The 21,692-nt window shown below is 45.8% G+C and overlaps 1 protein-coding gene across 3 annotated transcripts in view; it reads right to left on the bottom strand.

Annotated features, from left to right (window-relative positions):
• Positions 1–20,946, bottom strand: part of ACOT11 (acyl-CoA thioesterase 11) — a 68,387-nt gene extending 47,441 nt beyond the window's left edge. Inside the window, exons 1-2 of one of the 3 annotated variants that reach the window (XM_019837066.3) lie at positions 20,411–20,946; positions 17,323–17,393 (exon numbers count right to left, since the gene is read on the bottom strand). The gene's annotated coding sequence lies outside the window, so the exon portion shown is untranslated. Of the gene's footprint in view, positions 1–5,684; positions 6,025–17,322; positions 17,394–20,410 lie in introns of those variants that run through there. The other 2 variants (XM_045035887.1, XM_023258731.2) reach the window with 2 other exon arrangements.
• Positions 20,947–21,692: the final 746 nt, after the last annotated feature.

The raw sequence follows: 21,692 nt of genomic DNA, 5'->3' as shown, positions 1-21,692 counted from the left end.
CCCCTCCTCCCAGAGCACCCCCTCCCAAGGCTCCTGTGCCCGCCTGGTGGAGAGGAAGGAGACAGGCTGCCAACTGGGCCCCAGCCATGTCAGGGGGCCCTGTGCCCGCCCACTGGGCACCTAGCCGGACTTGCACTTCGCTTCCAGCCACAGCCAGACTTGGTCGCTTCCAGCCCACTTCCAGCCCCTGACATCCTTCTCAGGGGGTCTCTCGGCTCCAGGGTCCTTCCTAGGGGGCCGGAGTTCCCACCTTCCCGTCCCCAGCCAGTTAGCCTGGCCAAATGGTCACCAGGTTTCCATCTGTCCACAAGGGTCAGGCTGGAAGGTGGCAGGAGGCCAGGGAACTGCCAGCAGCCTCCCGGAGAGACACCAGCCCCACCTGCTAGGACTCTTCACCCTCGGGAGTGCTGCCCCCAAGTGCAGCCCAGTGCAGCTACTGGCCAGGGACAGGGCACACCCCCTCGTTTCCTTACAATGAGCAATGCGACTTTTCTTAAAGTGGCATCTGCTAAACCTCACCTCATTAGCTTCACAGGCTTCAGCCCCCCTGGGCACCCGCCCCAGGGCCCTCCGTAGCCACTACCAACTTAGAGACCACCCAGATTTTCCCTTCTCCCTCTCACTTCTGCAAGAGGCTTAACGAGGAGGCCTTGACGCTGACATTGGACTTTTCACGACGGGGCCATAAAATAAAGTCCTCGGTGGCTAAGAGAAGAAGGTACGCGAGAGCCAGGCAGAGGAGCTGGGGTGGACGGATGGATCGGGAGTAATAATGAGCACCTCACAATAACCAAGCACCGACTGTGCGCCAGGCCTGGTGCCGGTCCTCACTCCAACCCCACCGGAAGGTCCCTTGGGGAGGGTAGGTGACACGCCCCAGGTGGCACGGCTATTGAGTACAAAGCCACGTTGGAACACAGGTCAGCCGGATCTGAAGCCTCTGCCCTTCACTGCCTCTAGCTCATTCCCCACACACCTGATGATATCTCCACCGCCCCCCCCCCCCCCGCTTCCGCCCCCGGGCCTAAGACACCTGGGTTCTGGGCCTGGTTCTCTCACCAATGTGCCGTATGACTGTCAACAAGTTCCCTCCTGTCTCTGGGCCTCCCTGCTCTAGGAGTCAAGGGCTTTAATGTCCACCCCTGTGAGCTCAAGGCTTCCCCTGAAATAACAGACCCAGCAGTCCAGTGTCACCAAGTGAGAAATTAAAGTCACACCTTAAAAGACAGCAAGATGGTCCAAGGAGGGCACGGAGGGCTGGGGCAATCTAGGAGGCTTCCTGGAGGAGGTGGTGCTCTCTGGCCGGAAGACTGAATGGGTTTGGATAGGCTGAGAAGAGGGATGAGACAGAACGCCTAACAGGAACAGAACAGGATGCAGTAATAGGCAGTAAGGATTCTCATCTTGCAGGAAAAACAAAAAAAAGCTGGGAATCTGTCGAGAAGGACCTCGAATGCCAGGCAACAGGGCTGGGGCTTCAAGAAGCTCTGAGAATGAAGAACATGTTCCACATGCTAAAAGCCACGTGAAGTGAACAGGATAGGAATCATGAGACCTCCCTCGACTGGTAAGAAAAACAGCCCAGAGAAGGGAAAGCTCACCTCACTGGATCCAGGCAGGCGGCCAGGGCAATTCAGGGCCCCGCTGTGCAGATGAGGGAATGGAAACCCGGAGAGGTTCTGATCCCCAGCCTGCCCCCCTCCCCGGCAGTCCATAAGGTCCCAGACTCACTGGACTCAGTCTGGTCCCCCCACCTTACAGAGGGATACACTGAAGCCGGGGATGAAAAGTGAGCTACCCAAAGTCTGCGAGAAGTTGTCTAGAATCACCACCCCGACCACCCCACCCCACCCCACAGCAAGGCACAAAATACAAGAGACTTCAGTAAGACTTATGAGAGGCACTCCAGCAAGGTTGAATCCGTATACTGTCAGGAACAAGCAACAGAGAACCAGAGCTCTCTGCAGAGAAAGAGAAAGGTCTCTGTCCTCTCTGCTCCTTATTATGGAACTGACTCGTGTCTCTCTGGCAGTTCTGTCGGGTCCGTTACTTCAATGACTATTTCCATAGGGATCTGCCTCCCCTTCCCAACTCACTCGGGAGCCCCCTCAGGGCTGACACCATATCTTACTCATCTCTGTGCCCTCTCCCATCAGCCCCCAGATCAGGGCCCTAAACATAGGAACCATGCCACGTGCCTAGATGAATCACAGTCCCGGAAGAGTGGATACAGAAGAGGTCTTAAGTGACAGTGAGGTCAGTGGTCCCCAAACTTCCGCCTGCAGCGGAATCATGTGAAAGGGCTTTTTAAAATTCCGACTGCGGAGCGGCCGGGTGGCTCAGTTGGTTAAGCGTCCAACTTGGGCTCAGGTCGTGATCTCATGGTCAGTGGGTTCAAGCCCCACGTCGGGCTCTGTGCTGACAGCTCAGACCCTGGAGCCTGCTTCAGATTCTGTGTCTCCCTCTCTCTCTGCCCCTCCCCTGCTCATTCGCTAGTGCGCACTCTCTCTCTCTCTCTCAAATAAATAAACATTAAAAAAATTTTTTTAAATAAAATTCAGATTGCTGGGCCACATCTCCTGTAAAGCTCCAGGAGAGCCCAAGAATTTGCATTTCCTTATTTTATTATTGTGCTTAATGTTTATTTTTGAGAGAGAGAGAGAGAGAGAACAAGCAGGGGAGGGGCAGAGAGAGGGAGACACAGAACTGGAAGAGGGTCCAGGCTCCACGCTGTCAGCACAGAGCCTGACACAGGGCTCGAACTCACGAACGGTGAGATCATGACCTGAGCCGAAGTCAGATGCTTGACCAACTGAGCCACCCAGACGCCCCGAATTTGCATTTCTAATAAGATCCCAAGTGATACTGACGCTACTGGTCCAGGGACTATACTTTGAGAGCCAGTGAGCTGGGCCAGCCCTCCCATTTTCCAGCTGGGGTGGATGAGACCCAGAGATTGTGGGACAGCTCTTGACTGTACATCACTCTTATCACCACTGCCATCGTCATAGCTCTCCTCACACACCCTGGGCAGGCACGTCATAGAGGTTACCACCTTCAGGCCTCATCCTGGGAGGAAGGTACTATGATTATCATTCTCCTACAGAGGAAAACCGGAGGCAAAGCGTCATTTGTCCCAAGGCATGCACTTGATAAGAGTAGCCTAAGGGTCTGAACTCTGATCTAAGTCTAGAGCCCACAAGTGTAACCACCACTCCGCACAACCGCCTAGAGCTTATGCTGACCAAGGACTTCTCTAGAGGTTCTCAAATCTTGCAGGCTCCTTTCTGGTGTGGAATGAGCTTGCGGTGCCCGTGGCCCAAAGGCATGGTCCTTAAGTGTGCCTCTGGGGACTCCCATGTCTAGGGAAAGCCTGCTTTTCAAGCCCCAGGAACCCTGAGTATTTTCCGCCACAAACACTTCTTTTCCCACGTGACATCCTTCATCTGGCCCCACAGATGGGGCCTTCCTGGCTAGAAGACAAATGTCTGCATTAATTCTTCAGCTGTACCACCCCACTCGGTGACAAAACACAGTGGAGTCACCTCCATTTATATGCCACAGTGTTACTGGGTTGTCACTTTCTGGCACGGGTCTGTCTCTCCCATGAGACTGGGAACTCACACGGACAGGGAGTTGATCTGAGTCACCTGAGTCCTCAGCACAGGGTCTGTCCAGAACAAGAGTTTAGTACTGATAGGAAGGAAGGAAGGAAGGAAGGAAGGAAGGAAGGAAGGAAGGAAGGAAGGAAGAAGGAAGGAAGGAAGGAAGGAAGGAAGGAAGGAAGGAAGGAAGGGGGGGAGGGAGGAAGTCACTCAGGAAGTGGTATAGGGTCAAAGGAGGGAATGAATGAATGAATGAATACATAAACAAACTCCCAGGAATTCCCTCTTCTGCCTTTCCAGATAGGACCACAGACTCTCTGGGGACCTCTGACATCATCCACTCCAACTCCCACTTTCAGAACTGCCCTAGCTGAACCCCTCCATGGGCTAGAACCTAGAGCTCTCTCCTGCTCCAAACACACATCTACTATCCCAGGCTCCACTTGTCTACATCCAAGACTGAAGGGCTCACTCCGTCTAAGACTGCTGAACAATCAAAGAACTCTAATAGCCACAAGGATCTTGCTAGTACCCCATGATCGTGGCTCTGGCTCACCCAGAACGCGGCTGCTCTCCTGGCCTGACAGAGGGCAGAGAGATGGGAGCACATGTCCTGTCCTCTACCGGGCCCTGGCCTTCCCATCCAGACTTATTTCTTCTAATAGTCTCAAGCCATGAAAAGAGCTCCCAACTGTCCCCTCACACACCTGGGATTTCCTTTGTTCCTGCTGTTCCTGATGCCCTCTGATAGCTCTACATCCCAACCCTAGCCCCCATCAAGCCTGGCTCAGATGGCACCACCTCCAGGAAGTCTTCTGAGCTCCTCCTAAGTGAAAATCCCATCCTCCTTCTCAGTACCCTCTCCACACACACAAACACACACGCACACACTTCACAGCGCTTTATCTCTCTCTCATACTGCTTTTTCTCTTAAGTTGGGCTGATTTGTGCTAATTTCTCCTTCTTGACCTTGAACGGCTGACATCAGGGATGGAGTTGATTCATCAGAGTATCCTGCCCCCACCAAACACTCAGGGCCTCGAACATAGTAGATGCTCAGTATAAGTGTCCCAAGAATGAAGGAATAATTGAATGTGAAAGAACAAGGGAATGTGTGAGTGAATGAATGGGAATAAACACACGTGTACATGAATGATCAAATGAATGAATGAATGAATGAATGAATGAATGAATGAAAGAATGGATGAGTGCAGGAATGTCATTCTCTCCTATTCTCCAGTCTAAAGACTCCAGTTCCTTCTGGGGGCCCCTTCGGCTTGGCATGGCAGAATAAAGGAAGTTTTGAGATAAACAGAAGGGGACAGGAGGAAGGAACAAAGCAAGGAGGCGGTGATACAGGAAGTAGAGGTGACATCAACATTCCTCCAAGGCCAGGGCCCCTCAGGACTACAGCCCTCTGTGGAGAAACTGGGCAAAGAAAGCAGTGGGAAGCCAGTCAACAGTGCAGAGGAGAGAAGACACAGGTGGTAGAGATGGGCGGGGTAGAGGGGGGCGGGGAGGGGGGTTGCCAACAAGCCACGGAGGCCAGATTAGGGATGCACGAACAGAGTACCGAACCTGTCCAGCCAATCCTAAACTCCATCCTGACCAGTGGGCTCAAACATGCCCTTCCTGCCCCACTCTCAGCACCTCCATCTGCTGGGGCCAGAATGAACTCCTGGGCCCAGCCAGCCTCACACTGGACCCTTGTGCCGGAGGTTACTCACAACAAGGGCTAGGGCTCCCCCACCCACCCCAGATCTAAGTGAGTCAGCATCGGCTGCACCCTCTGGAGTGTGAGTCCACAGGCCCTTCCCAGGGCCAGCCTCCCCCATCCTGGTTAGAGGCCCGCCCAGCTCAGCTCAAATCCCAGGACGCTTCTTCATGCCTCAGCCTGCCCAAGCAAGAGGGTATCAGGCACCAAAAGGCTTGTCTGGAGCCCAGTCCTGGGGTAGAGGCAGATCTTCCTAGAGAGTGTGCTGGGGCTGAGGAGAAGCCAGCAGCAGGGGGATCCTAGGGAGTGCAGTCTTTCCCAGGCGGGAGGCAGGGGAGGGGCGCGGGGGGGGGGGGTGGTCTTACCCAAGTGGTGGGACCCTCTAGACCCAACTGCTTGCAGGGCGGAGGCGGGGGGAGCCTGCTGGGAACTTCGGGGGAAGCAGCTCCGCGGGGAGAGGCTCAGAACCGGGCATGCGAGGTCCCAAAGCGGAGCCTGATGGGGGAGGCTAGGAGAGGCTGCGGGAGGCACAGGAAGCAGCGGGTAAAAGACCGGGGGGCGGGGGCGCCTGGGCGAGTTCCGACGACTCTGGTCCCCTCCCCTCCCCGGTACGGGTGGGGCGGCCCCGGGCTGCAACGGCAGCAGCAGAGGGCCAGGGCACCGAGCCGGCGCCAGACACCCCGCCCCGCCAGGCGTCAGTCCCGGGGCGCCGGGCAGAAGCGGAAACGTGGGCGCCGGACCTGGCAGAGTCCACGTGGAGCAGGACAGGCGCCAGGGCGCAAAAGCCGCTGCCTGTTCTTGCTAAGTCAGCCCCTCAGAGTCCAGAAACGTAATACCTGCTGTTCGGTCACACCTTTACTGAGCACCTACTATGTACCAAACACTGAGCTGGGTGCTGGGACCCAGCTTCTCTGAGCCAGACACACTGTTTTGCCCTAATGAGTATTGATAGAAAAAAATCTAAATGGACAGTTCAGAAAAGAACAAAGAAAATGAATGCCATCCATGATCGCTCCGCTCAGAGAGAATCATAGTATTTTAAGGCATGTGCTTCCAACCAGACTAGAGCTGAAAAATGTGGACCTGCCAACCGGGGAGGTGGAGACCCCCCTCCCCCCTCTCCGAGTGCATCTGCATATGTTAATGTTATAGAGTGTAATATGATGTGACATGAAATATATGATATGGTCATGGGCATAAGTTGCTGCCTGGAAAAGTCTCCATCGGTTTTCACGTTTGCGATACAGGCTCATCAGGACCTGACAGAGGATGGTGGTGCTTCCTGAAAGACACCAGATCTTGGGAGGAGGAGTCTGGCAATGGAAGTGGCTTCCACACCAGGATGGGAGGGGTGGAGAGTCAATCATGGCGGACACCTCACAGAGGCTGGTACTTGAACTCCTCCCGTCCCTGCCCCTCCCTGGAGAAAAGAACAGTGTGCACAAAGAGAGCTATCATCCTGCCACCCCTGGGGCCCATGCAACTCTCCTGCGGGGACCTCTGACCATGACACAAGATGGGGCATTTTCTCAATTACTTTGCTTTGGCCATGTTCTCAGAGCCCCCTAAGGGTGCAAGAGTCGCATGGCTGGATTGCTGGGCAACCCACGCATGGGGCTTGGCACGTGCGACATGATCACACAGACAAGTGACACGGGCCTATCTCTGGCTCCGCTAGCAACATTAATGCAGGAGACTCAGCTCGGCTGGTGTCAGCAACAGCAAATAACATCTGAGATCGCTTTTTGAGTGCACTGAGACACATGTGGGGACACCCAGAAACATAAAGGACAGGGGACTTTACAGGGAAGGAGAATTCCCACACTGGCAGGATGGATCTGGGCTGGCATAAACCATGGTTTGATTTTAATGTGACACTCTTTATAATCAAATGGTGAATGCCATAGATATTCAGGTTATCTAAAAAAAAAAAAAAAAAAAAAAAGTGACCAGGGGCACCTGGGTGGCTCAGTCGGTTGAGCGTCCGACTTCGGCTCAGGTCATGATCTCATGGTTTGTGGGTTCAAGCCCTGCATCAGGCTCTGTGCTGACAGCTCAGAGCCTGGATCCTGCTTCAGATTCTGTCTCTGTCTCTCTCTGCCCCTCCCCTGCTTAAGCACTGTCTCTCTCTCTCTCTCTCTCAAATATAAATAAACATTTTTAAAATTTTTTAAATAAATAAAAATAATAAAAATTTAAAAGTGACCATATTGGACATATTGTTTTGTAATCTGCTTTTTTTCTCTCTCAACAATTATCATAAATATCTTTCCATAATTTTCATTGCTACATAGTGTTTCTCTTTATGGGTCTACTTGAATTTATTTCTTTTTGCCTTATAGCTTGATTGAGATATCATTATATACAATAAACTGCACATATTTAAAGGGTATAATTTGACAAGTTTTGACATACATATTATGTATACATATACATATACACATATATATCCATGAAAGCATCACAACAGAGGTAATGAACATATTGTCACCACCAAAACTTCCTATAGCCCTTTGTAATCCCTCCCTTCTGCCCCACACTGCCCCCTCCCTCACATCCCAGGCAAACAATAATCTGCCTCTGTCACTCTTGATTAGGCTGCATTTCTAGAAGGCTATATAAGTGGAATCATACAGTATGCATTCTTTTTTTGTCTGGCCTCATTCACTCAGCATAATTATTTTGCAATTCATATGTATGTTGCATACACCAATAATTTGTCCCTTTTTATTGCTGAGTAGAATGCCATTTTATGGTTATAGCGCAATTTGGTTATTCATTCACTTATTGACAGACTTTGGATTGTTTCTATTTGCTGGCTGTTATACAAATAAAGCTGGTAGGAGCATTCATATTCAAATCCATGTGTGGACATATGCTGTCATTTCTCTTAGGTAAATACCTAGGAGTGGAATACCTAGGAGTGGTCAAGTCATATGATGGGTGTACGTTTAACATTTTTTAAGCTGCCAACGTCTTTCCACAATGGTGGTATCATTCCACATTCCCACGAGTGGCATGCGAGAGTCCCAACGCCTCCTCATGCTCACAGCACTTGGTCAGCGAGTTTAACCTTAATCATTTCCGTGGATTCACAGTGCTTCATCATGGTGGGCTCCATTTATATTTTCCTGTCCGTTAATGTTGTTAAGCATCTTTTTGTATACTGACTTACTGATCTGGGTATCTTCCTTGGCAAAATGTCTATTCAAATCTTTCCCCATGAAAAAAAAATTGGGTTGATTGTCTTATTACTGAATTGTAATAGTTCTTTAATACCCAAAAGAATTCAAAACAGGCTCTCCAAGATATTTTTGTACAACCTATGTTCACGGGAGCACTGTTCACAACAGGCAAAAGGTAAGAACAACCCAAATGTCCATCGACCGATGAATGAATAAGCAAAATGTGGTACACACATACAATGGAATACATTCAGCCTTAAAAAGGAAGGAAATTCTGACACATGCTAGAACATAGATGAACCTTGAGGCATTATGCTAAGTGTAATAAGTCAATCACGAAAAGGCAAATACTGTATGAGTCCACTATGTGAGATAACTAGAGTAATCAATAGAAACAAAGCAGAATGGCAGTTGCCAGGGGCACCTGGGTGGTTCAGTCGGTTAAGCATCCAACTTCGGCTCAAGTCATGATCTCACGGTTCATGGGTTCGAGCCCCACGTTGGACTCTGTGCTGACAGAGCCCAGAGCCTCCTTCAGGTTCTGTCTCTCTCTCTCTCTCTCTCTCTCTCAAAAATAAATAAACATTAAAAAAAATTAAGAAAAAAAAAGAATGGCAGTTGCTAGGGCCTGGGGCAGAAGGAAATGAGCAGTTGTTTAATGGATGTAGTCTCAGTTTGGCAAGAAAAAAAAAGTTCTGGAGATTGGTTGAACAGCGATATGGATATACTTAACACTACTTAACTGTACATCTAAAATTAGTTAAGATGGTAAATTTTATGTTATGTATATTTTACCACAATTAAATTTTTTTCTTTTTATTTTTTTTATTTAGTAAACTCTACCCGCAACATGGGGCTCAAACTCACGACATTCTGAGATCAAGAGTCACATGCTCCATCGACTGAGCCAGCCGGGTGCCCTACAATTTAAAATTTTTTTAAATGTAAGTTTATACATAGGTAGACACGAGTCCTCCGTTGCATATATGTTTTGCAGATATTTTCTCCAAATCTGGGACTCATCTTTTCATTTTCGTAAGGTCTCTTGAAGAACAAAGATTTTGAATTATGATGAAGTCTAATTCATCAATATTTTTACTTGATACCATAGACTTTTTGTGTTCTACTTAAGAAATCTTTGCCAAGAGTTGCCTGGGTGGCTCAGTCGGTTAAGCATCCACTCTTGATTCCGGCTCAGGTCATGATCTCACAGTCATGGGGTCAACTCCTGCGTCAGCCTGCTTAAGATTCTCTCCCTCTCTGCCCCTTCCCCCTGCCTCTCTCTCCCTTTAAAAAAAAAAAAAAAAATTGCCAACTCCAAAGTCACTAGCATTTTCTTTTATGCTTTCTCCTAGACGTTTTATGGTTTTAGCTTTTACATTAAAAAAAAATTTTTTTTTTGTAGTTTATTTATTTTGAGACACAGAAAGAACAAGCAGTGGAGGGGCAGAGAGAGAGGGAGAGAAAGAGAGTCACAAGCAATCTCTGTACTATCAGCATGGAGTCTGACTCTGGGCTTGAACCCAAGAACCAACAATGAAATCATGACCTGAGCCAAAATCAAGAATTGGACAATTGACAGACTGAGCCACTCAGGTGCCCCAAGCTTTTACATTTCGACTATGATCTATTCCAAGTTAATTTTCATATTTGGTCTGAGGCAAAGAGAGAGGTTCTTTTTTTTTTTTTTTTTTTTCCGACGTGTCTATCCAGTTGTTCCAGCACCATTTTTTTTTAAGTTTATTTATTTTTGACAGAGAGAGAGAGAGAAAGAGAATGAATGGCGGAGGGGCAGAGAGAGGTAGACACAGAATCCAAAGCAGGCTCCAGGCTCCGAGCTGTCAGCACAGAGCCCGATGCGGGGCTCAAACTCAAGGAGTGCGAGATCATGACCTGAGCCGAAGTCAGATGCTCAACCGACTGAGCCACCCAGGCGCCCCCCAGCACCATTTGTTAAAAAGATTATAATTCTACCCACTGAATTGCCTTAGCACCTTTGTCAAGTCAATTGACTATATGTGTGGAGGCCTATCTTTGGACTCTCTACTTTGCTCTGTTGATCTGCATGTCTTTAGATCAATACCACATTTTCCCAACTACTCTCACATAGAAGTCTTGTAACCAAATCACATAAGTCCTACTGATTTGTTCGTTTTCAAAATAGTTTGGCTATTCTGAGTCCTTTGCATTTGCATTTAAATTTTGAAATCTGCTTGTCCATTTCTAAAAATAAAGTAAAGTAAAACTTGCCCAGATTTTGATAGGGATGGTGTCATATCCATCAATTTGGAAAGAATTGACATTAATAATATTGAGTCTTTTGATCCATGAACATGGTATATGTCTCCATCTATTTAGGTTTTCATTAATTTCTCTCTGCAATATTTTGTAGTTTTCAGCTACAAGTCTTACACATCTTCTGTCAAATTTATTACTAAGTATTTCATATATTCATACTAATATAAATGTACTTTAAAATTTCAGGGGCTGCTGGCTGACTCAGTTGGTTGGAGCATGCGATTCTTGATCTCAGGGGGTCATGAGTTTGAGCCTCACATTGAAGGTAGAGATTAGTTAAAAGTAAATAAAATGTTGGGGCACCTGTGTGGCTCAGTCAGTTGAGCGTCCAACTCTTGATTTCAGATCAGGACACGATCTCATGGTTTCTGAGTTTGAGCCCCAAGTCAGGTCCTGCACTGATAGTGCAGAGCCTGCTTGGGATCTTCTCTCTTCCTCTCTCTCTGCCCCTCCCCTGTTCACAACCTCTATCTCTCTCTCTTTCAAAAATAAATAAACTTAAAAATAAATAAATAAAATTTTCTATTTCAATAAGAATGTTGCCGGTATGTAGAAATCAATTACTTTTTAAATATTAAGCATCTGATCTGAAACTCAGTAAACTCACTTTCAGCGGCATTTTGTAGGTTCTTTAAAATTTTCTGGGGCACCTGCCTGGCTCAGTTGGTAAAGCATGTGACTCTTGATCTCAGGGTTGTGAATTCGAGCCCCACACCAGTGTGAAGATTGCTTAAAAAGAAAATTTAAAAAAAAAATTTTTCTTGACAGACGATTATGTTGTCTGCAAGTAAAGACCGTTTTTCTTTTTATTTTCAACCTCTATGCCTTTCATTTCTTTGTCTTGCCTAATCGCCCTTACTAGAAACTCCCAGCACAATTTTAAATACAAATGGTAAGATCCTGACATCCTCTCCTTGCTCTTGATCTTAGGGAGAAGGCACCCAATTTTCACCATTAAGTATAACTTTAGGACATTAGTTTTTTTTTTTATAAAAGCCCTTTACCAGGTTGAAGAAGTTCTCTTCTATTTCTAGTTTGCTACAAGTTTTTCTCAGGAATGGATGTTGGTTCTTGTCAAATGTTCTTTCTGCATCTATTGAGATGATAAAATGGTTTATCTTTTTAAACTTATCAATATGGTGAATTACACTGATTACTTTTCAAATGTTAAGCAAACTCTTCATCCCTAGGATAACATGTATTGCATAATGATGTACTTTACTTTTTATATATTGTGGGTTTTGATTTGTTAAAATTTTGTTAAGCAGGTCATCTAGCCAGCTCAGTCGGTGGCGTGTATGACTCTTGATTTCGGGGTTGTGAGTTCAAACTCCATATTTGATGTGGAGATTACTTTAAAAAGTAAATCTTTTTTTTTAATGTTTATTTATTTTTGCGAGAGAGGGAGGGAGGGGAGGGGCAGAGAGAAGGGAATGGAAGATTCAAAGCAGGCTCTGTGCTGACAGCAGAAAGCCTGATGTGGGGCTCGAACTCACAAACCGTGAGATCATGACCTGAGCTAAAGTCGGACACTCAACCAACTAAGCCACCCAGGAGCCGCAAGAAATTAACTCTTTAGAAAACAAATACATACATACATACATAAATTTTTGTTAAGAATTTTTGCACCTCAGGGCGTCTGGGAGGCTCAGTCAGTTGAGCGTCCAACTTCAGGTGATGATCTCAGAGTTCGTGGGCTCGAGCCCCACATCAGGCTCTGTGCTGACAACTCAGAGCCTGAAGCCTGCTTCAGATTCTGTGTTTCTTTCTCTCTCTCTCTCTGCCCCTTCCTCGCTTGTGCTGTCTCTGTCTCTCAAAAATAAATAACTGTTAAAAAAATTTTTTAAGGATTTTTGCATCTCTATTCATTATATTGTTCTACAGATAATATATGTTCCGGGTAATGCTGGGCTTGAAGAATGAGTTGGGAAGTGTTCTCTTTTCTTCAATTTCTGGAAGAGTTTATAAATTAATATTACCTCTTCCTTAAATGTTTGGTAGAATTTGACAACAAGGTCATCAATATGTTACCTTTGTGGGAGGCTTTTTTTAAATGTTTATTTATTTTTGAGAAATGTTTATTTATTTATTTATTTTTGAGACAGAGCATGAGTGAGGGAGGGGCACAGAGAGAGGGAGACACAGAATCCGAAGCAGGCTCCAGGCTCTGAGCTGTCAGCACAGAGCCTGACACAGGGCTCAAACCCATGAACCATGATGACGACCTGAGCCAAAGTTGGAGGCTTAAGTGATTGAGCCACCCACATGCCCTGAGAGGCTTTTTAACTACACATAAAATTTATTTAATAGATATAGAGTTATTTAACTTAACTATTCCTTCTCAACTGAACTTGATACTTTTAATTTATTGGATGAAGTTATTCATAATATTCCCTTATTATCTAGTTAATATCTGTTAGATCTGCAGTGATCCCTCTATCATTTCTGAGGTTGGTAATTTATATCTTCTTTTTCCTGATCAGGCTGTCTAGAGGTTCATCAATTCATTAATCTTCTCAAAGAACCCTATTTTTGTTTCATTTGTTTTTCCTACTGTTTTTCTGTTTTCAATTTATTTTTCTTTAATGTTTACTTATTTATTTTGAGAGAGAGAGAGAGTGAGTGAACAGTTGAGGGGCTCAGAGAGAAGACAGAGAATCCCAAGCAGGCTCCTTGCTGTCAGCACAGAGTCTGATGAGGGGCTCAAACTCACTGTGAGATCATGACCTGAGCTGAAACCAAAAGTCAGATGCTTAACCAACTGAGTCACCCAAGTGTCCCCCTTTTCTTTTTTCTTTTCTTTTCTTTTCTTTTCTTTTCTTTTCTTTTCTTTTCTTTTCTCTTCTTTTCTTTTTTAATTTTTGCTGTGCCAACATTCCCTCTTTTTTTTTTCACAAAGTTTATTTATTAATTTTGAGAGAGAGAAAGAGAGAGGGAGTGAGTGAGAGAGAGAATGAGGAGGGGAGGGGAAGAGGGAGAGGGAGAGAGAGAATCCCAAGAAGGCTTTGCACTCTCAGTGTAGAGCCTGATGTGGGACTCCATCTCACAACCGTGAGATCATGACCTGAGCCAAAATCAAGAGTCCAACACTTAAGCAATTAAGCTGCCCAAGCGCCCCCTCTCTGTTTTCTATTTATTAATTTCTCCCCTTCTCATTATTATATCCTATCTTCTGCCAACTTGGATTCAGTTTGCTTTCACTTTCTGGTTCCATGACAGTGGAAGTTCAGGTAACTTATTTCCTTTTTTCTAATAAAGTGTTTAATGCTATAAATTTCCCTCAAGTACTGCTTTAGCTGCATCCCCCAAACTTCCATATTGTGTTTTCATTTCATTAAGATCAAAATCATTTCTAATCTCTCTTGTGGTTTCTTTTAGACCTATATTTTATTTAGAAGTGCATACTTTTGTCCTACAATGTGTGGAAATTTCCCAGATATCTTTCTGTTGCCAATTTAGGATTTAACTCTATGTGATCAGAACACTTTTAAATATATTGATACTTATTTTATTGCACTAGATATAGTCTTCTGTAGTATTTCATTTGCACTTGGAAAGAATACATATTTTGCTGTTGTTGGGTAGAGTATTCTATAAACGTCAGATTAAGTTGGTTGAGTGTTGCTCAAATCTTCTATATTCTTACTGACTTTTTGTCTAGGTGTTTTATCAAATATGTTGAATGTGTTGAAATATTTTACTATAATTATATATTTGTACATTTCTTTTTGTGGTTCTATTAGGTTTTGCTTCATGTATTTTGATACTCTGTTTCTAAATGCATAACCACTTAGAACAGTTATGACTGATTAGTGAATTGACCCTTTATCATTATGTAATGGCCCTCTTTATTCCTGGTAATATTCTTATTCATATCTATTTTCTTTTTAATTTTGTATAATTTTATTTGAGAGAGAGTGAGTGGGGTAGAGTGACAGGGGTGAGAGAGAGAGAGAGAGAGAGAGAGAGAGAGAGAGAGAGAGATTCTTAAGCAGGCTCCACATTCAGCACAGAGCCCAATGTGGGGCTCAATCCCACAACTCTGGGATTATGACCTGAGCCAAAATCAAGAGTCAGATGCTCAACCGACAGACTCACCCAAGCACCCGGTGATCTACTTTCTTCTGAGTACCGTTAGCATAATATATCTTTTTATATCCCTTTACTTTTAACATATTTGTGTTTTCATATCTAAAGTATATGCTTTATAATCTTATAAATAGTATATATTTGGCTCTTGTTTTTTTAAATCCAATCTTACAATTTCTTCCCTTTAATTGGAGTATTTAGGCTACTTACACATAATGTGATTATTGGTATGCTTAGGTTAAGTCTACCATGTTGCTGGGCTTTTTTGTCTCACCTACTCTTTGTTCCCCTTTTCCTCTTTTTCTGCCTTCTTTTGAATTATTTGAGCATTTGTTATTTTTTATGTTTATTTAAAAAAAATTTTTTTATGTTTATTTATTTTTGAGAGAGAGACACAGTGTGAGCAGGGGAAGAGCAAAGAGAGAGGGAGACAGAGAATCTGAAACAGGCTCCACACTGTCAGCGCAAAGCTTGCATGGGGCCTGAAACCACAAACAGTGAGATCATGACCTGAGCTGAAGTCAGACACTCAACCGACTGAGCCACCCAGGTGCCCCTTGAGCATTTATTATTATTTCATTCATACAGTAGCATGGCTAGCAATAAATTAACCATACATAGAAATGACTGAGAACCACATAAATCTATCCCACTAAACCCACACTCAAAGGATTTCCAACACAACTTTCCTTCAGTTACCTCACAGAAGCCCGCAGCCATTCCAACATCACCCAACACAAGCAAAAGTATTACCATGAGGAATTCAAAGTGGAAAGAGGCAGCAGCCTCAACGGATTGTAGTTAAAATAACTTGTGTTTTCAAATTTTGCACACATGATCATGTGAGCACATTGCATTGGAAGGATTAGTTGAAGCATCTGCCCTCCTGCAGTAGACTGTGTACAACCTATGAACAGTATAAGACTGTTGTGCCTTGGCCCTTGCACACGACATCATATCCAATAAACGTTTGTTAAATGGCTGTGTAAGCAAGTGAAATGAGCCCTAGACTGAAAGTCACAGAACCTGTGTTTGAATCCAACTCTGCCACTAAGCCCCAGGACCTTGAGCGTGTTACTTACTTTCCTTGATCTTCAGTTTCATTTGTTTGTAAAAGCCCTTTTAAAAACATCATTGTATTTTAATGATTTTTTTTAACCTAAGGAATCTATCCATCCATATGGTTTGAAAATTAAACAGTACTGGGGCGCCTGGGTGGCTCCGTTGGTTGGGCGTCCGACTTCGGCCCAGGTCGTGATCTCACGTCCGTGAGTTCGAGCCCCGCGTCGTGCTCTGTGCTGACAGCTCAGAGCCTGGAGCCTGTTTCAGATTCTGTGTCTCCCTGTCTCTCTGACCCTCCCGCATTCATGCTCTGTCTCTCTCTGTCTCAAAAATAAATAAACGTTAAGGAAAAAAAAATTAAAAAAAAAAAAAGAAAATTAAACAGTACTGAAAGGTTTATAATGAAAGGCAATTGTACTCTACCCCTCTCCTCCTAACCACCAGTCCGGCTCCCAAGAGGCAACCACTTTTTCTTTTACCTATTTCTCCTAGTTACCTATGATTTTATAAATAATGTGCTTATACAGCAATTTCTCACTTTATCAGTTTTAAACATTATCCAGTGGTGTCTTTCCATGACAAGTGATGGATTAACATATACCACTGCCATAATTCTTCTCTCTCCCTACCCCAAGAGAATTCTATCTGTGGTGACCTTTGTAAAGTCAAGTAATACACATAGCACTTTTTCTGTTGTTCCATAATCTATAGACAGTATGGCTTGATATCCCACTGTGTAAAATGAGGACATTAGGGCTTTTCCTTTCCCGTTCAGCTCTCTTCCCCCTCTTCTACCTCTCAGCTTCCCTGTATGCATTTTTTAATTGTCAAGGTTGTTCACATTAAATTCTGTCCTGTGACCATAATTAAATCTTCAAAGCTTTGACTACAGGTTGATTCTAATATATAGTGTCTACATTATTATCAGCTAGGGGAATATCAGTTTTTCAGAGCCAATTGGGTACTATTACATTTCCTTTCTGAGAGAGCTGTTTGTTTTTCCTCGAGTTTGTAATTATTTTTGTTTTCTAATTACTTCTGATAATATTTTCCTTAATTTATCGTCACTCAGCTCTGGACAGGTTCACCTCTCTGTGCTCTTCATACACTTGTGGTTATCTCTATCACCGCTCCATCATATCATATGGTTTATTGATTTCACTTTTTTTCTTCATAGAGCCCTCTGTTCTCCGATTCCAATTTGCTCTAGTTGTTCTTTGGGTTACTGGTACTAGTGCTGTTCTCCACCCAGATGTTATAGTAGAATTGCAAATGCCTGACCCCTTTGAAGTTAGGTCATGTGACTTGCTTTGGCCAAGTTACATCTTTTCTTTTAGTTGGAAGCTCTAAGAGTCGGTGCATGGTTTACCTCTTTCCTTTATCTCCTCCATGGTGATGTGCAGCATTCAATACTGGAATTCAATACTGCAGCATTCAGTCCTGGAATGAGAACATGGAGGAGAGTCCCTAGCTGGCCTCTGATGGACACACTGGCGTGAGTGAGAAATAAAGCTTTGTTGGGTTAAACCACTGAGACGATGGGAATATTTGTTACCTCTTCATAATCTAGCCTTTCCCAACTGACATGGAGATTACCAGAAGTGGACTGCTATTGTAACACAACCCAAAATATGTGGCATTGACTTAGCATTGGAACAGGGAGGGGCAAATAAATTACTATCAGAGTCTGTGATGAAACACTTAGTGAAACTACGTCCCGCAGTAAATAGGAGGGCAGCTCATGGGTCTAATAAACTTGGAGCTCAATGAAAGAGGTTGGAAATAGAACATTAACAGTGTGTATTGATTGCTGTTAGCTATATTTGGCAAGGTACTCCAAGAAAGATATGCTTTAAGAAAATAATTAGCTGGTTTACAAGTAAGAATGAAATGGAACAGAAAGAGTCGAGACAGGGACTTTCAAGATTGCTTCTCAGTCCCAATCTATAAAAGATGAAACTGAGAAGAATTTTGAGTGGAAAGGCTAAGTGAAAACAGAAAAATTGCCATCACCCCCTTATTAATAATTTTTTTTTCAACGTTTATTTATTTTTGGGACAGAGAGAGACAGAGCATGAACGGGCGAGGGGCAGAGAGAGAGGGAGACACAGAATCGGAAACAGGCTCCAGGCTCTGAGCCATCAGCCCAGAGCCCGACGCGGGGCTCGAACTCCCGGACCGCGAGATCGTGACCTGGCTGAAGTCGGACGCTTAACCGACTGCGCCACCCAGGCGCCCCCCTTTTTAATAATTTTTTTTTCAACGTTCATCACCCCCTTATTAAAACCCTTAGGTACACTGGGGCGCCTGGGTGGCTCAGTCAATTAAGCGTCCGCCTCTGGCTCAGGTCGTGATCTCGCGGTTTGTGAGTTTGAGCCCCGCGTCGGGCTCTGTGCTGACAGCTCGGAGCCTGGAGCCTGCTTAGGATTCTGTGTCCCCCTCTCTCTCCGCCCCACCCCTGCTTGTGCTCTGTCTCTCTCTGTCTCTCAAAAATAAATAAATGTAAAAAAAAAAACAAAACCCTAAGTACAGTATGATGTCAGTATCACAGTAAAGGTCCAGTTGAAGGCATGGCACCCAGTAAATCTTTCAATCGGACAAAATAGCTCAGAAAAAGTAACTAGAGATGGGGCTCTCCCACTGTATCTGGTCTAGTTAGGAAAACAGAAGCCACCCCAAGAGTCTCAAGATTTAATTCAGGGTATTAGCGTTATATAGTGTTGGAAGTCTGAAATAATAAAATGATAGTAGTAATTGCCAAAGCAGCTACTATCTTCAGGGCCGGAGAATAACAGGAAGAGGTATGGTTAGCAGAACTAAGGTTTGAGAAACCCCACCTGGCTGCTACTCAGACTGCCAGCTGGTGTGCGGACATCTGAGAGGGACACCAAGCCTCTGGAGATGGGACCGCTGAGGGACCAGTCTTCACTAAGAGGCGTGGCTGGTTGGTACTGAAACTTTTGAGGGGTCGTGCATGACGTGCCTGGAGCTGGGAGAGCCAAAAGAAGCTGAAAGCCGAAGCTACCGCTGTTCTTTGCTCTTGGAAAGATGCTAGTCAGTGCTGAAATTAGAAAGAAAGTCCTGTTTCCCCTTCTGCCACCTTTTCATCTCCTGCCAATTCTCCCACTGGAAAAACCTAACAGGAAGCCATCAGGCAAGGACACCTGGAAAGTTATGTTTGCTGAGTTCCAGTCAACACAAACCAAAATATACAAGGGTACACTTGGAGCTGAGAGACAACAGAAAAACAACCAGCACATGCAACAAAGCACGCTGGCCCCAGATACCCACATTTCAAAAGAGGAGGTATGGGAGTGAGAAAACAAAGAAGCATAGCAAATCTAAGAATATCTAGAAAAGAACTCTGGGTGTGGCTTAATGGCTATGGAACTGACCAGAAACAGATAAGAAGCCAGCTAAGCTTGGGAGACAGTTCTAGTCTCAGAAGAACTACCAGCTTGGGCCAAGAGACTGTAACAATTAAGTAATAAAATCGCCCTGGGGTCTCTAGCCATCTGTGGGCAGAAAGTTGACTGAGAAAATGACCCAATCCCCAATCCAGGTATATTTCCCAACAGTATCTTCAGATGTGGCCAAGGAAGATCATGGGAAAGGAACATCCTCAGAGACAGCCCTGCAGAGGAGTCTCAGAGAACAATGCATAAGGGAGATGTCCCCAGGAAGTAGAACCTGGGCCTCCCCAAAGATTATTTCCCACCTCTGGGGAAGGGGGCCCTAAAAATGTCTGCCAGCTGGAATTTCAGAACTGCTAGCAGTCACTGTCCACTGTTGTATATCTCTCATCATTTCCCTTTCTGAATAAGAGCGTTAATTACAATTACTATGTATGGGTTCCACAATTTATATTGGGAGTAGGGGATTAGCAGGTATCATACGTTCATTTCTCTGGTTTCATTTCCCTAGGTTAAGATAAGCCACAGCTGGACCTGACTTAGAGACCTCTGTGCACCATCCAGAAACCCTGGGCTTTAACTCGATGCTGCAGTTGAAAGGCATTTGTGGGTTAGCTGCCTCAGGGAGGAGAGGCTGTGGCTCCACACTCTTGTCAGTGCTTGGTATTGTCAGGGTTTGGGATTTGGGCCATTCTAAAAGATGTATAATGGCATCTCATCGTTTTCATTTATTTCCCTTATGACGCATGCGGTAGAGTATCTTTTCATATGCTTCTTTGCTCAGAGAGGTTAAGTACTTTGCCTGAAGTCACACAGCTAAGAAATTAACAGCTGGCATTCAAACCCAGGACGTCTGACTCAAAGTTATGGAGGAAATCTCTATAATCTGTAACCTCCAAAGAGGTAACTCCTCTTTGGGTCCTCAAAGACTCCTGGGCAAGGCATTTGGCCTTGGTCCTCCTGCTCCAGGGCAAGGCGCTTGACCCCTGGGTTCCTGTTTGTTCATTGGCAAAACGGGTAGACAAGGATTACTGCCCCACCTACCTGTGGGGACTGTTGGGAGAGTCAGCTGAAGCCATGGATGGGAAGGAGGCTCTAAGCTGCAAAGTGAGGCCGCAGGGGTAGCAGAGGAGGCCGGGGAGCTGGGTCACCTCTCCCACCTCCACTGCCAGCTTCCTGGAGCAGCCTCTTCCCAGGAGTTGGGGGACACCCAGGCTAAGCTTGGGAGAGGCTGTCCTTCCTGAGCCCTGTGTCCAGGTGTGGCCACAGAATCAGACGTGGCCCAGTGGGGAAAGGTCCACATCTGGTGGGTTCCCCTAGAACAAACAAGGAATGACCAGAGGTGAAAGTGCTGTGACAGAGCTGGGCGCGTGGGGTGGAATAATCACAGACAGGCGCCTAGTCCAGCTTGGGAAGCCAGGGAAAGCTTCCTGGTGGAGGCGCCCACGGGCTCTCCTTGCTTACACCGCCCCGGCCTGGGCCCCTCCCCTAAGCCACCATCTCTGGGTTCCCTCAAAGCCTCCTCCACTTCCCCTTCGGAGCAGCCACGCCAGCTTCTGAAGGGGCGCGTTCACGCGGCCCGGAGCCCTCACCGCCTCGCCTGGCTCTCGGCTCAGAGTCCTGCCGGGGGCCGCGGCGTCAGGCCCCGCCCCTCACTTCCTGGCCCCGCCCCCGCACTCCTTCCGCCCCCAACCTCGCAGGCAGGCGGCCTCGAGCTCACCCTTTTCTCCTCCCCACCTCAGGATCCGTTGCACCCTCCCCTTCCTCCTGGGAGGGCTCCTTGTCATCTCTTGCGCCCTGCCTTAAAGGACACCTAATCAGAGACACATTTTCTGAGGACCCCCTCTAAAGAAGGTCTCCCCTGGACTCTTCTCTCAGTCCCTAGTTGATTTCTTTCATAGCTCTTATTATAACTTCCAATTGTTTTATTTGTCTGTTTGTTTTTTTCTCTCCTCTCCCTCCTATCTCCTCCCACTATAAATGCGTCTTGACGGCAGGGATGGTGCAGGCCTATTCTCAGCAGCCTCCATAGTGCCTAGCCACAGCAGGCACTCAATAAATATTTTTTGGATGAATGAATGAATTCATAAAAAAGAATAAGTGGATGAACTGGATCTTAAAGGATCTAGAGCTGTGCCGTCCGATATAATAGTCACTAGCCACATGTGGCTATTGAAACTTAAATAAATTAAAAGTAAATAAATTTGGGGCGCCTAGGTGGCTCAGCCGGTTAAGCATCCCACTTCGGCTCAGGTCGTGATCACACCGTTCTGGAGTTCAAGTCCCGTGTGGGGCTGGTGCTGACAATTCAGAGCCTGGAGACTGC

Source organism: Felis catus, chromosome C1 (assembly GCF_018350175.1).
Source record: "Felis catus isolate Fca126 chromosome C1, F.catus_Fca126_mat1.0, whole genome shotgun sequence".
NCBI classification, from domain to species: domain Eukaryota; kingdom Metazoa; phylum Chordata; class Mammalia; order Carnivora; family Felidae; genus Felis; species Felis catus.
The sequence above is the reverse complement of the archived record's forward strand: the minus strand, read 5'-3'. Positions and strand labels throughout refer to the sequence as shown.